This window comes from Hemicordylus capensis, chromosome 3 (assembly GCF_027244095.1).
Source record: "Hemicordylus capensis ecotype Gifberg chromosome 3, rHemCap1.1.pri, whole genome shotgun sequence".
NCBI classification, from domain to species: Eukaryota; Metazoa; Chordata; class Lepidosauria; order Squamata; family Cordylidae; genus Hemicordylus; species Hemicordylus capensis.
The window spans coordinates 57907157-57923098 of record NC_069659.1 but is presented as its reverse complement, the minus strand read 5'-3'; positions in this window follow the sequence as shown (position 1 = coordinate 57923098).

Genomic DNA, 15942 nt, shown 5'->3' with positions numbered 1-15942 from the left:
TCACCTGTCGTTGGCAGGTAAATGACATATTGAGGTCATTCACACAATCAAAAACTGTGTTCTACCTGGGTTTGGGAGCTGTGTGTGCTCCCAATTTTCAGTTGTGTGGAAGCAAAGTAAGAGGAAAATGTAGCTAGAAGTGATTGTGTGGAAGCAAGGTAGGAGGAAAACCTAGGCAGCTTTTCTTCCTACCTTGCTTCAACACAATCACTTCAACCCAGGTTTCCCTCTAACCTTGCTGCCACACAATTGAAAATTGGGAGCACACACAGCTCCCAAACCTGGGCAGGACACAGTTTTTGATTGTGTGAAAGACCTCATTAACTCCTTTTTGCCACTCCTTATAGCAGAGACATTCCTGGAATACTAAGCTGTGCATATGCACAGTTAGTGATCCTCCAGAATGGCAATAGGCTCTTCCAATTGGGAAGGGGCTCTTGGGGGAGAAACAAAGAAGATTAACTGAGAAATGGAAAGGAGGAGGCAGTGGGTGGGTGGATGAAAGAAGGGATGGTCCAGTAGGGTTTATTATGCAATATCGCTGCACAGCTGCTACACGCGTCTAAGGCAGATCTCATGCACAGTAATTGTAGTGGGTGGCTCCGGGACCTGTTACCTGTCCGGGAAGGTGGCACCTGGCGTACCTGCTAAGTAGCTTTCCAGGGTGATGGGGTTGCAAAAAGATCGTGGGAGCATAGGTGAATTACAGTTGGCCTGAGAATCTTGAGGATGACTCCAGAAGATTGCATGCCCAATTCAAAAGTGGGGTCATCTTATTTAGGAGGAAGTTTCCTTGGCAGCGACAGATTGTACTGCATCATTCTGGGTGACCTCATAAAAACAGGGGCAGGCTATACCTTGAGAAAGGTACGACCGATATTGCCATTTACCATGGGTGCCAGACAAAGCAGTAATTTGTTACCTGTGCATGTGAACTTTAAACATACATGTCACATTCAGCCATGCTAGATACCTCATGGGTGTCCACTCAGACCACACAAACCTCATGTATTGGTGTCCAGTCAGACCACACATGCAGCTCCTTCAACAGAATGGGTTCAGAAACAGCTGCCTCGATCGTGCTCGGTCCATGAAAGGGTTCCTTGCACACCTGCCTCTTCCTCTTCTTTCCTTGGAAGCTTTCACATCCATTTAGATAAGAATTCAAAGTAGAGGTCCTCCATGCAAGGCACTTCACTAAGGGGTGCAGACAATCCCGACAGGCTTTGCCCTAAAAACCTCTCTGAATCCTTGGTTTTCCTGTGGCAACCCAGGACCACAGCCACGGAACCCCTGAGTTTCTAGCCTTCCCCTACATGCCAGCACACACACCCAACTCTGAATTTATCAGTGCCGTTAACAGAAGCACACATCATGCACATAAAGGAAGATGGTTTTTCTTTAACTGACGAGGAATAAGGGGACCACAGGTAGGGTTAATGTGGTAGTGTTCCTGCATTAGCGTCAGTGGATCTCGCACTGTGCTCAGGTGCAGTGTCTGAGTCTTTTGCACTTTAAAAGTGGAATGCTCGTTCATCACCCTGCAGCTGTCTTTCTTGCTGTTGGGGTGGGGGAAAATGCTCCCAGGTATATCTGCAGAAAACTCATCTTATTGCCTGCTCTTCTCTGCTGTTGTTCTGATCCTCTGATTCCTCTGTGCTAGTACAGGGACAGCCACTGTGTGTGTACGGAAATCTGTTTATGCATTCTTTGTAGGGTTTAAAGTCTTCTCAACTTAAACACTGAAATGATAACATTTAAAAACTCTTTCCTGATGTCTCTGTCTTTTCCTCCCAGCCTTTTATTTCTCAGGAACATGTCAGGTCTAAAGCAAGCAGGGGAAAGCAGGCTTATTCTGCTTTCTGCATAGTCAGCAACACCATGCTGACCATGCAAATGGCCTCCGCGCATGCACAGAGGCCAAGTGAGTGGCAGAGCTGTGGCAGCCACTGCGTGGGATGCCGGGTGGGATGCTGCTGTTTGCAGCAGCTTACAGGTGCCAGCAGTATCACAGCGAATGGCTTTTTACAAGTGCCTCTTGCTGCTGCCCCCCTTCCCGCAGCGCTGCCCTCACTGGCCACCTCTGCTTCAAAAACTAATCAGAAACTTCAGCTGGTTCAAAATGGAGTGACTGGCCTATGGACCAGAGCCTGCAGAATGCTGTATTTTTTACCAGTGGCTTTCAGCCCTCTCTTGCTTGCTTGAGAGAAGAAACAAACAACCCACCACCCGCTGCTCACCACACCAACAGCTTGTGCAAAGTGACAGGTGGGTAGTGCTGGTGGAGGCAGGAGGAGGAGGGGTAGATGATGGGGGGGGCAGGTGGAGGAGGTGGCAAGGTGGAGGAAGTCTAGAGGGGCCAGCCTGGGTCCCCATTTGATAGCAGAGGGGAGTGGGGGGTTTGGTGCCAGGGGACCCTTCATGCGATCTCGAACACAGGCTGCTTCCTATGCCCCTGGATTGCTTTCCTGGTCCTGGCCTCCTGCTTGATGGATTTTGGCATAGTTTGCTCTTGACTGACTTGACCCTTGGCTCCTGACCTCCTGCCTGCTGTGACTCTGGCTTAGTTTGCTTCAGATGGTTTGTTTCTTGGCTCTTGATCTCCTGCAAGACTGTTTTCTGGACACATCCACCTCACCCCAAAACAACCATCTTCAGAGATCAGTCATGTGGCAACTTCTTCTATAATGGCTCTCCTTTTGTGGAATATTCTCCTCAGAGATATCTCATTTGTCTCTTAGACAGCACATTATAACTGTTTTACTTGCATGGCCTTTGATGAATAATGATGAAGATCATTCTGCCCTATTCAGACATGTTGTACATGCATACAAGTTTCTGTAGATATGTACATGGTTTTGTGTGAATGACTATATGTGTGTTCATTTAAAAAGCGAACCTGGGTACAGGCCCCAGAAATATTCTCCTCAGAGAATGCAGGCTTAAGGTAGGAAGTGTACTACTGTATGTGTGCGGAACATCATGTGTGAATAACTTTACGTTTGTACTCTGTACATAGATTGTACTTGTGTTGAACATAATGTGTGGATAGGGCTTTAGTTGCATTATATTTTTGTATGGGTTTGGGGGATTTTATAGTGGCTTCTGTAGGTTTTGTTGTAAGCTGTGTTGGAGGCACTGAGATAAATATTTTTAAAAATAAAATTAATATGCTTGGGCACAGATGTCCTCCAAACAAGTGATGGTGTGTATGGGGGCCAGGCAGCTGCATGCTCTTTTGCAAGTATATCTGCTTGTTTATTTGTGCACTATAACACTAAACGGGGAATGTGGGAGGTTGCTCCTTAGACATGCTTTATGAGTTGATCCTGCAGTCCAGAAAAACTTGAATGAGATTCTCATTCGGTTGATACCATTGTGATGACGTTTACAGAAAAGCGCAACATTTTAATTCTCACCATGTTAAGTGGGAGAACATTTTTTTTCTGATTAAGAGCCCTTACCACATGATCTAGTCTGGATAATGTGTAAACTGAGAGGCCCACGACATGGTTGGTATAGATCATGACATGGCTTTGATGAAGAGCTTCAGTATTATGATGAAACCAGGAAGAGTTATTATTGAACTGTGATGTGCACATCAGATCATCAAAGGCTGTTTTGCACAACAAGGGCTAGTGGTGAGGAGTTGTGGGTGCAATAAATTATTGCACACATCTTCCCTTGAGGCTGTACCTCTCTTGCAGGATTATTATATTCTTCACACACACAGATTGCAATATTTTGTACCTGCAACAAAGTAGGCACAACAAATGGCAATATTTCATACCTACAGAAAGGTGATCTGTCTTTCAGATAGTTAATATATTGCTGCTGTTGTGATTGCAGCGTGGAATGCCCTTCTGAAAGTGTCACAGGCACAGTCAACTGAAAGTGTCACAGGCATATTCCCTGGGATACAATTAGGGAGCAACAAAACATTGCAGAGTATCTCCAGCCCCTAAGACCAGTGCTGTTGTTCAATGTCCCAGCCATCCTGTAACAGGAGCCTTGTAGAGCTGTCTGGGGTGGGGGGAAATTCAGGAGAGGGGAAGGGAGAAAGGACACCTTTTAACTTCCTCATTCTCTTGCAACCTCCCCTGAGGCACTATATTATTGATCAGTGGTGCTCTTTGTACTGGACTTGCGGGTGGAAATCTCCTAGCCTGCAGTCCTTGGGGTCCTCCAAATGCGTCAGTGGGAATCTTCTTATTCAGAAGCTAGCTAGCTAGCTAGATATAGATATAGATGATATAGAGATGGAGAGACAGAGACAGAGACAGAGACAGAGACAGAGACAGAGACAGAGATATATTCATATTCCAGCTTTCCCTGGGTTGCAGGGGTGGGGGCGGGTGGGGGTGGAAGGCCTTTAGGTCCAGGCTCCAAAATTACCTAGGTGCACCTCTTATTGTTATATAGTGTGGGGTGGGGGTGGGGGTGGTCTGGATAGTGGGAAAGGGCACTTCCTCCTGAAATATCCCTGTAGTGCAAGTAGGAGAGTATACAAATACAACAAATATTTATATACCGCTTTCAATACAAGTTCCCCTAGCAGTTTCCATAGACATAAATAAATAAATAAGTAGCCTCACAGCATGCATACACTCAACCTCCCCACCACAGGATACATACTATAAACCGTTTGAGCAGGCTAATTCCCTCTCTCTCCCTGTCAGGGAGTGGCAATAAGGAGTGGCCCATGGGATACAGGCCCCAACAAATTGCTCAGAGCCCTGAATCTCATCAGCCATCTCTCTCTTCCATTACTCCTTCCATAAAGGATGTGCAGCAGTGGAGGCATCTGCACAGAGCATGGGAGAGAGCTCCAAGCCTCACCTAGCTCTCTGCTGCTTCCACCTTCATTGGTGCCATAATTTTATTTGTTTGTTTGTTTATATTTATATCTATTTACTGCCCTTTGGTCTAAGACTCCAGGGTGGTTAACAATAGAATAAAATCCAGTAAAATAAATATAAATACAAGCTAAAACAATAAGGCTCAATGAAAACATAAACATAATTATAATATTAGAGACTTTAGAGGACCTCTCTGACCATCTGATCCTCTCTGACCCACTTCAAAACTAGCTCCATGGTATATGGAAGAACAGAAGACTAGAGAGCAAGTGGGAAAAGACTTGACTTGAATGCAACAGGTTACAATATGGAGCACATTTAAAGCTCTATGTTCTGGCAATACAGACAGAGAAGAAACACTTGTTGCTACCCATATTGCACCTGCAAGCTCATCCACTCAACTAAAACTGTGAGTTTTGGGTGGTAAAAGTGAGTTTGAGGTGGTATAAAAATATGTTTAATAAATAAATAAATGTCTGGCAGAGTTACAGTATCTAAGTTCAGTTATCCAAGGTTGTGAAGGAACTAATTCAGGTGCCTTCTTCCATGAATCCCAGCTTGAATCATTTAGTGACCTGCTGTGAAGCTTTTAATGAGCTTTTTTCAGATATAATCCTCATTTGGGTCAACCTGGATACCTGTATGATGGCAGAGTTTGTTTGGGTGTGTGTGCTTGGGTGTGTGTGTGTTTGTTTGGGTGTGTGTGTGTTCAGAAACTGCTCTTACATTGTTAGATTGGATCAGTTTCAATTTGTGTTACCTGAGGATGTGGAGAAGTTGCTTGGGGCAGTATAGCCCTACTACCTGTTCCTTGACCCTTGCCCAACATGGGTTCTATCATCTGGTGGGGAGGCTATTAGAGATGCCTTGTTAACATTATAAATGCACCTGTGAGGGTTCCTCCTTGTCTTAAGGAGGTGATTATAAGACCACTTTTGAAAAAGCCTACATTAGAGTGCTCAGAGTTAGGCAATTATAGGCCAGTCTCTAACCCTCCATGGTTGGGCAAGGTGATTGAGAGGGCGGTGGCCTCCCAGCTCCAGGCAATCTCAAAGGAAAGATTATCTTTATCCGTCGGTCTTTCTGGAAGGGATCACACTCCCTCAGAAGGAACAGGTACTCAGTCTGAGAGTACTTCTTGACCCAGGGCTCCCTGGTTTCTCAGGTTCAGGCAGTGGCCAATAGTGTTTTTTATCAGTTTAGGCTGATACACCAGCTATGGCCAGGTGTGGCGCCTGACCACTGGTGGTTCGTGTGCGGCGGCAGCAGCCCCGCTGACCCTGCCCCCTGTGTCTGACGTCAGATGCATGGGCTAGCCACACCCACACATCTGACATCAGACGCGGGGGGGGGCATTGTCTGGCTCCCAAACGGAGCCTTGAGGCTCAGTTCGGGAGTTGGAGTCCAACTCCCGAAGGGGCCGCACAGCCCCTGCTCTGGAGCTAAACCAGTACCCCCGTGTCTGATGTCAGACGTGGGGGCCATTTTGGGACCATCTACTGCTTTGGGACCATCTACATTTTGGGACCATTTTGGGACCATCTACTGCTTATTAAGATCTTTGGGAGAGGTCTGCCTGTGGCTGCCTCCAAGTCATCTGGTGGCGACTCAGGGTTGGGCCTTTTCTATAGCTGTCCTGAGGCTCTGGAATGAACTCCCTGTTGTTGTTAGATCTTCCCCCATCTCTTGCAGGTTTTTTAAAAGAGTGCTCAATATGTATTTGTGGAGTGTTCAATATGCATTTATTTCATTAAGCCTGCAATCAGCTGTAAGTTGGTTTTCATGGTTATTTACTTGTTTAAATAGTTTTTTAAAAACTGTTTTAATGTTTGATTGTTTGTTTTAAAAAATTCTCTTTAATGTTGGTTTAAATTCTGGATTTATTGTTTATTTGTAAACCGCCACAAGACATTTGTATGAGACAGTATAAAAACCAAATAAATAATATATGTAATTATTGTTGGTGAGGCATGATTGAGTTTAATTATCAAAGATGGGGCTGTGAGCCCGGGGCCCAGATCTTTTAAGCAGTTAGCAATGCCCTCTTCATTTCCCCCTTTAAGAAACAACAACCTACCTGACACTCTGGCTCAAGAACTTTCAGCACTCCATAGATCCTGGCAGCTCAAGGTCCTAGAACTTTAGATGCCCACCTCCCTCTTATCTTCTAATTTATAAATGTTTCCACTTCTGCATACCTTGGGAGTTCCCCATATATTTAACAACCACTACCTCATTTTTGAGATAGTCCTGTTTTGATTCCAGTCTGATAGGCACCTGAATTTGCCATTACTATCACGCATCCCCACTCCATAAATTTTCCTTTAAAAGTTTTATTATTTTTATTTTTAGCCTATTTTCCTTAAGGGAAGTAAGCTTATGAGATCACCAGGTATTCTCTCTCTCTCTCTCTCTCTCTCTCTCTCTCTCTCTCTCTCTGTGTGTGTGTGTGTGTGTGTGTGTGTGTTTGTGAATGCCCCACCTCCCACATCAATTTTGCAATGCCTGAACCAATATGAACCAAATTGACTGCAGTTGTAGGGAAATATAGGGACATCTCAACTGTGTAGTTTGTGATGATATCATCTACCCCAATTCAAGATGGTGGATGCATAAACGTTTGAGGCACAAGTGGGCTAACTTGTGAACCATCTAACCAATTTGAACCAAATTTGGAAGTTGTAGTGAGTGACACATAGGGACACTCCAGTGGCGTCATTTGTTATGTCATCCAACCCAATACAAAATGGTGGATGTGTGGATGTTTAAGACAGTAGTGGGCTAACTTGTGAGGATGGTAATTATCAATTAAGATTATAGTGAAACGAAAGTAGGCAGATTAGTTCTTATCAGAACAATTTGTTCTAAATGCAGTGACAATGTACTCCTTTCTCTCTTGCCTTCAGCACTAGAGCAAACATCCAGCAGTATTAAACAAACAAACAAACAATCAAAAAAGCAATAACTCAGCATGGTATAACCCAGCAATATTAAACAAAAATGGTTAACCCCATTGGTCCATTTTGTTTTTATTAAATTCTTTTAAAATGACATATGCATAAAGGACACCCAAAACTATGAACACCCAAATGTAAGACATGAAAATGCTCTATTACTGGCAGGTGGGAGCAGGAAAGTGGAGAAAATAACCATAAATTATACTCTAGTCTAGTTTGTCTCACTATGCTACTTTTCCTTATGCAGGAATGTTTGGAGTATTCAAACATGCCATTTGTCCCCTATATTTTGAAGTGCTATAGTTCAAAAAGGACTATACTTTTTCTGAACGTTTAAACAGCTCCTATAATGTATCTAATACATCTGATCTAATCTGTGACTCTGTGCTCAGTTACATTGGCATAATTCCCATTGATTGTGCAACTATATCTGCATTTATTATGCCTGTGTATAACTAACTATATATATTGAATACTTCTGCTGTACCACACCATTAATTATTGTGTTTGTCATAGGCCTTACCTTAGTCAAGTTAAGTGGAAGGATAATCTAAAGATGACTGGTATATTACTCCTCCTCAAATTACATACCAGCACCTGTAATTGTCTTTACATGTTTCCTCTCCTAATATTCATAAAGGAAACATTCTGACATCTGGTGGATGTAGCAATAAGTTCACCTGTAAACAGGATTTGAGTGAAATACTCTAGAACTAGGACTACCTTTTATTTCAAAGCAGAGTAAGTGGGAGGTTAACTAAGATACAGATTAATTTTTAGTTTGTTTCCTGATAGAACAAAAGGATGGGCGAACAAGCAATCACAAAGATTAACAACCCATTAATAAGCACACACAAGAGATCCGATATATTTTTAATACTTTTTCTTGCACATTCTGCTATTAGAAGCCCCACTAAGACAGCCAAGCCAGAGAAAAAAGTATGTTTAATAAATGGTCTTTGCAGGATAAGTACCGAAAGTAAGGAGGGCTTTCCATAAGCACAAACAAGGGGAAGAACTCCCAAGGTGCTGATGAATTTCCTTAATATGTTTATAATGGTACACTTTCATAAAATTGGTTCACTGTTGCCTTACTTGTTACGAGGCAATGCTCTTTTTCAGAGGCAATTCTTGGGTAGATAAAATTATTCACAGTGTTTGTTTTCGTGGAGTTATCACCCCGCACCACCAAGTGTTTATGTTGTCATGTTATGTTATATGTTATGTTATGTTATGTTATTTATTATTATTATTTATTTATTTGATTCGTATACCGCCCTTCCAAAATGGCTCAGGGCAGTTTCCAATTAAAACAAACCCCTAAAACAGTAAAGTGCTAAAACATTTTTTTTAAAATTAACAATTTAAAAACATTTTAAAACAACAATTAAACAATTACAGTTATTAAAAACTCCAAAATCGGGTTTTGAATTTTAAAATAGACCAAATACTAAACCCCCCCAAATTTAGGAAGCTGAGAGAAAGCTTGGGTGAAAAGATGGGTTTTCAGGTGTTTTTTGAAAATTGCCAGAGATGGGGAGGATTGTAGCTCAGCAGGGAGCACATTCCACAATCTTAGGGCAGCGACCGAGAAGGCCCGTCTCTGTATAGCCACTAAACGAGTTGGCAGTAACTGGAGACAGACCTCCTCAGATGACCTCAATGGGCGGTGGGGCTCATAACGAAGAAGACGCTCTCTTAGATACCCAGGACCTAAGCCATTTAGGGCTTTGTAAGTTATAACTAGCACTTTGTATTTTGTCCGGAAACCTATTGGCAGCCAGTGTAACTCCATCAGTAAAGGAGTAACATAGTCTCTCCGAGATGACCCAGGGACCAACCTGGCTGCCGCGTTCTGAACCAACTGAAGTTTCCGGACTACATACAAAGATAGCCCCATGTGGAGCGCATTACAAAAGTCAAGTCTGGAGGTTACCAACAGATGTACCATAGTTTTGAGGTCAATGATCTCGAGAAACGGGCACAGATGGCATATCAGCTGGAGCTGATAGAAAGCACCCCTGGCCACCACCTCAACCTGAGAAACCAGGGAGAGGTGTGAATCCAGAAGTACTCCCAGACTGCGAACCTGTTCCTTTTGGGGAAGTGTGACCCCATCTAGAACAGGCAGTTCAAAATCGTCTCTAGAATTCTGACCCCACACCAGGGGCATAGCAAGGTTGGAGTGGGCCCAGAGACAAGATTTTAAAATGCCCTCCCCCACTGAAGCTCAGCTCATGAAGTAGAGAAATCTTAAATGAGGCTGAATAGTGGTAACAAAAAGCATAGTAAAATTACACACACACACACACACACACACAAACATATATATAAATAACCTATGTGTCACAACAGATCATCCTATTTTTTTTTTTTTAAGATTTTGTAAATTGTTGACGCTGCAAGTCATTTAATGGTACTAGAGAAAGACATGCTGTTCTGGTAGCTCCAGGTCTTAACACTCACATCAGTTTCGGAGGATGAATACTACTGAAGGAAGCCCGGGCGGGTACGTGGTGGGGGGAGTCAGTCATGTGACTTGCCTGTGGGGGCCCCCCAAGGCATCGGGCCCCCAGACAACTGTCTCCCCTTGCCCTATTATACTTATGCCCCTGCCCCACACAATAAGTACCTCCTTCTTATCTGGATTCAGCTTCAGTTTATTCTCCCTCATCCAGCCCATTACTGCTTCCAGATAGGCATTTAGGGAGGATATGCCAGTTCCTGAAGAAGTTGACATGGAGAAGTAGATCTGGGTGTCATTAGCGTACTGGTAACACCCAGCTCCAAATCTCCTGATGATCTCTCCCAGTGGTTTCATGTAGATGTTAAAAAGCATTGGAGAAAGTACGGAGCCTTGAGGAACACCATACTTAAGCTCAGATTTTGAAGAGCAACAGTCTCCAATTGACACGATCTGGAATTTATCCGAGAGGTAGGAACGAAACCACCGTAGAATAGTGCCTCCCACCCCCAACCCCCTCAGACATAATTTATGTCATATTATTATGACATAAACACCCTTGATGCTCAAAGTTGCACAGTCTCTTGCACTCTTGGGCAGTGTTCCCTCTAACAGAGATTTCCAGATGTTGTTGATTACAGCTCCCATAATCCCCTGCCAAAGGCCTTTGCAGCTAGGGATGCTGGGAGTTGTAGTGAACAAATCTGGGAATCTTTGTTATAGGGAACAGTGCCCAAGAGTGCAAGAGATTGCACAACTTTGAGCACCCGTTCTGCCATGTGACTTTCTTGCATGCATTAATCTTTGTGTGTTGCACTAACACAGTGTTAGTCTGGATGTCAGCCACTGGATGTAAACCCACCCTCACTACAAAACTGGAACATGAAGGGGAATGTCTGCTCTGCTAGTTTTCAATGCAGGGAGCTTTTTTAAAATTAGGGGAACGCTAACAAACATGATTCAAATCTCCAAATCAATACAGTCTGTCCTACCACCTCAAGATTCTAACAGCCCATTTGCACTTCATTTCTGTAGGTGAAAGAGCCAATCTGAAATGGTGAATAATGCAGTGTGTATAGTAAGTTTACATCCTTGTAGAGGTTCATCTCATTGCTATCCAAGGAATACACCCTGGCAGCAGATACTTCTTCTCCACCAAGAATTAATTCAGGGCTAATATTTTATTATTTTCTGGACTCGCAGCTTTAGCTTTACAATTTGTTCCCTTGTATGAAATCACTCCAAAATGTCATATCTCAAAAGCAGTTTTCCCTGCCTCCCTAAATCAATTTGCTCAGTGTTTTTTCTTTGCTTCATGATTTAGACACTGTTTTAGATCATTCACTTTTATAGACAGTGAGTCTAATCTGTTGACTTTCTGAAACATTAACTTGTCTGATATTGGAATGGGCTGCAAAGGCCTGTCAGTATTATAGACCCTGTGTTGCTCCTTCAATGGGAAAACAGACCCATAGGACCATAGGATCCATTTGTGTGTGAAGGAAGCAAGAAAAGACAAACAATTTCTTTATAATATTAGTATATCAGATGAAAGTGGTTAATCTGGTGGTTGTTATATGATGGTCCAGGGACCACTGATAGTTCCTAGTGAACACTTAGGTGCTCTTGAGGCCATGATTAAAATAACAGAAGAAAATTTCAAAGAGCTGGAGGTTTCTTATGGGATCAACATATCTCCTAATAGGGGGTGAGAATCACTAGCATGACTGGTTCACTAACTATGCAACCCACCCTATATACATGGGCAGTAAGGGCACACATTATTGAGAGAGGGTGTAGTCCTGGGACAGCAACAACATATTGTTGATACATATTCTGTATCAACAATAGTGATACAGAATATGTATCACTATTAAGTATGCAAAGAGTAAAGTAATCAGTACAGCAACAGTGAAACAACTCTAACTAAACCTGACGGTTTTCATTATGTTTTCAGTATTTGCATTATTTTTCTACCTTTATTTACTTATTACATTTAAATCCTGTCTTCCAGCATGGAATGTGTTAGATATTTCACATTTCATTTCACTTACCAAGGGTGCAAATCCACCCTCCAAGCATTTGAGAAGTTCCCCTCTTGTTTTACTGGACCTCCAAACTGCCTTTCCTCTCCCTAAAAAAATTAAGTGAGGAATTGCTTCTTAGGCTTTTCTCCTCTCTACTAGTGGTGTTCACGGAACTGGCACCTGCCAGTTTGAAGGTGGCGGGGGGATATCTAAGGATGGGGGAGGGTGCTCGTTCCACTGCATTTCCCCTACTGACATTGCCTTTTACAACAGTCCAGTGTGGTAGCAGCGTACCTCCTTGCCACCCTGGTGCCTCCTCAGACTAGAAGTGACCAGAAGTTGCTGCTGCCCATATTCACCTCTTTTTCTTTGTTGTTAACCTTCTGATACTGCTCCTCCCCATCCCCCACATACATATTGGATTGTTGCCAAAGAAAACTAATCAGCACTGAAAACCTTGGAATCAACAAGACAAGTTAATCATGACTAACTCATGTCCCATTAATTTTAGTGGGATGAACTTACTTTGTATGCGACCCAACCCAACTGAAAATATGCATCTTACTAAAGCTATTAGTCTCCAAATTTTCGTTGTGCAAGCTTCGTCACCCAAAGAAGGCATAGACAGAGTCAAGATCCTCCCAGATCCTTCTTCATCCAGCATCCTGTTTCCCACGATGGCTCACCAGATGCTTCTGAGAAGCCCACAGGCAAGAGGTGAGGGCATGCCTTCTCTCTTGCTGTTGCTCCCCTGCAACTGGTATTTAGGGGCATCTTGCCACTGAGGCCGGAGGAAGCCAATAGTCATCAGACTAACAGCCATTGATAGATCTACCCTCCATGAATTTGTGTAAGCCCCTTTTAAAGCCATCCAAGCTAGTGGCCATTACAATATACCATGGCTGAGAATTCCATAGATGAATTATGCTTTGTGTGGAAAATGTTGGTCCTAAATTTCCTTTTGTTGGTCCTAAATTTCCTGACCTTCAGTTTTATGGGATGACCCCTGGTTCTAGTGTTGTGAGAGGGAGAGAAAAATTTCTCTCTATCCACTCTCTCTACTCCATGCATAATTGTATACACCTCCATCATGTCTCCTCGTAGTCACCTCTTTCCTAAACTAAAAAATCCAGCCTTAACACATAACGAAGGTGCTTAAGAACAGAATGCACCTAAAAGAAGTTGTCTTTTAGCTGCTGGTACATGGTGGTGCTGGGATCTACTAGGACAATCACCTGCTTTGCACACAAAAAATTTCTACCCTAGTCTCCCTGGAAGGCTGCAGTTGTGTGCCTTCTTTTAGCCTGCCCCTTCAAATGGGAGCAGTTAGTTTTCTGAAGCTTGAACAATCCCACCTCACTACCATCCCTTTCATGACCTCAGGATGCTCACAAAGATAAAGTGAGAATTTTTCATTTAGACTACTGCTAGCAAAAGGAAAGAACAGTGGAGGTATAGCGATGGTCTGTACATCCCCGTGAGAGTTTCCTCATTGAGTTCTCTGACCCTTCTGATTGCCCTTTATGTAAGGAGAAAGGCATATAATAGCTTTGATTTGTTAGGAGGGAATGGATGATTTGAGTTAGGACATTTTTGTTATGAATCAGATTTCTATCTAATTCATAACAAATCTTCTCCTGTCTTTCAGGATGTATTTTTCCTTTAGTGTTTGATAGCTCTTGGATGTAATGATCAGCTCTCTTTTTGCTTTAGAAGCTTATACCAACAGAATAAGTTGTTACAGATAAGAGAACATTAGCTTGATGTTTTCAGTCCATTTAGGAAGCCAGCAAGTGCAATACACAAACAGACTTCTCAAGATTCCATTGGACTAGATAGGCATTGGGCCTGATCCAGCAGGGCTGTTCTTCTGTTTCTCTCTCGATTGTATGAGGCTGACCTTGCACGAGGGAAAAAGAAGAGAGGTGAGGCCTAAGTTGCAAACATATACAATTGAAGTCGAAAACCAAGATAATGATACAATTCCAAGTAATCCCACTACTAGTTACAAACAACAACAAAAATTCTCCAAGTGGCTTACACTAAAAATAAAAAGAAATAATAAATAAAGAAACATAAGGTAGACACCAGCAACAGTCACTGGAAGATGCTGTGCTGTAATTGGATTAATCCTCAATCAATACCTATTAGGATGCCCACGCATGTAACAATATTAGGTTTTTTATTTTATTATTACATTTTTATCCCACACCTTCTCTGGGGCACTCAGGGCAGTACACATGGTTCCTCCTTTTATCCTAAAAAAGGTAAGTTACCCTATAAGGTAAGTTAAGCGGAAATACGATAATTAGTTCACAGTCACACAGTGAGCTTCCCAGAAAAGCAGGAATTTAAACCCAGATCTACCTACCCATAGTCCAACATTCTAATCAACATTCTAACCTACTGTCTGGCAGGGGCCATGACTGGCCTTACTGGCTCCGACGTTCATTCAACAGCCAAGGGGAGAAAGGCCCCAGGCAGGGCGGGTGGCCAGGCAGGGCAGCCCAAGGAGCAGCCAGCCGAGACACTACGAGATCAAGGAGCCGGGCTAGAGGGGCTGGGGGAAGGGTGGGGGTGAGTGAGTGAGGAGGCAGCAGCAGATAGAGGCACAGGTGAGGGGGATACGGGTGATACAGCAGCCTGAGATGGCAGGGCGGAGGCCCAATTAGCGGGGGCATGGGATGCATCAGGAAGGATTTAAAGCAGGCTCAGCCAGTGATGAGAGGCAGTTGGAGGGTGAGTGGTGGAGGCCCCTGGAGGTGGACGGCCACAGCGACCCCGAGGAGCCTGGAGGAGGAGGGCTTGGGTGAACCCAACCCCCTCCCCTCAAAAACTCTGAGGGTCTGCCTGGGGGAGGCGAGAGGGAGAGGTAAAACATCCGTGGAGAGTCCAGTGGCATGACACCTACCCATAGTAGTCCAACATTCTAACCATCCTAACCACAATGGGAAAGCCATGCTAGCATTCCCATTTCATCAGGGTCTAACCTAACGTTAACAAGCCAATAAATTAATGCTTATCACCAGCTTTAACATATTGTTTTTTTGTGGAGCAGGGTGGGGCATTGGTGGGGAACATTTGTTCCTTCATAGATTTTTGGCCTATGAACATATGATATACTGAATATCTATCTGTATTTTGATTGGCCAGATGTGCTAATGATAATTACACCAATGCTTAACACTTCACTTTGTTTAACCCTTGGTGACAAGGAACCCCACAGATCTTGCTGTAGTGTTGTGCTTTTGATTCTACCTGGTCTTCAAATTATTCTGCACCTCCTTCTTTTTCACTATACCCAGTGTTTTGTCTCTTGCTCCGGGGAAGGATCTAGACATTTGTATTAGAACTGGATAATGGATATCCTCATCTTATTGAATACTATGTCACACGGCTTAATATCCAAAGGATTCATAATAATACTTATAGAAGACGTGATGGTTCTTACAGCAGTAGTTGTTGCCTAGTTCTTATTGGCTGCTCATATTTTTTTCATTGCAATCGTTTGTCATAACTCTCATTTTGTTCTATCAGAAAATGCGAAGTTGCAGAATGGATTGCTTCAAGTCATATAGCTAATTGCTAGCAGAACCTCCGCACCCAAACCCTAGAGCAGAAGATTAGACTTCATG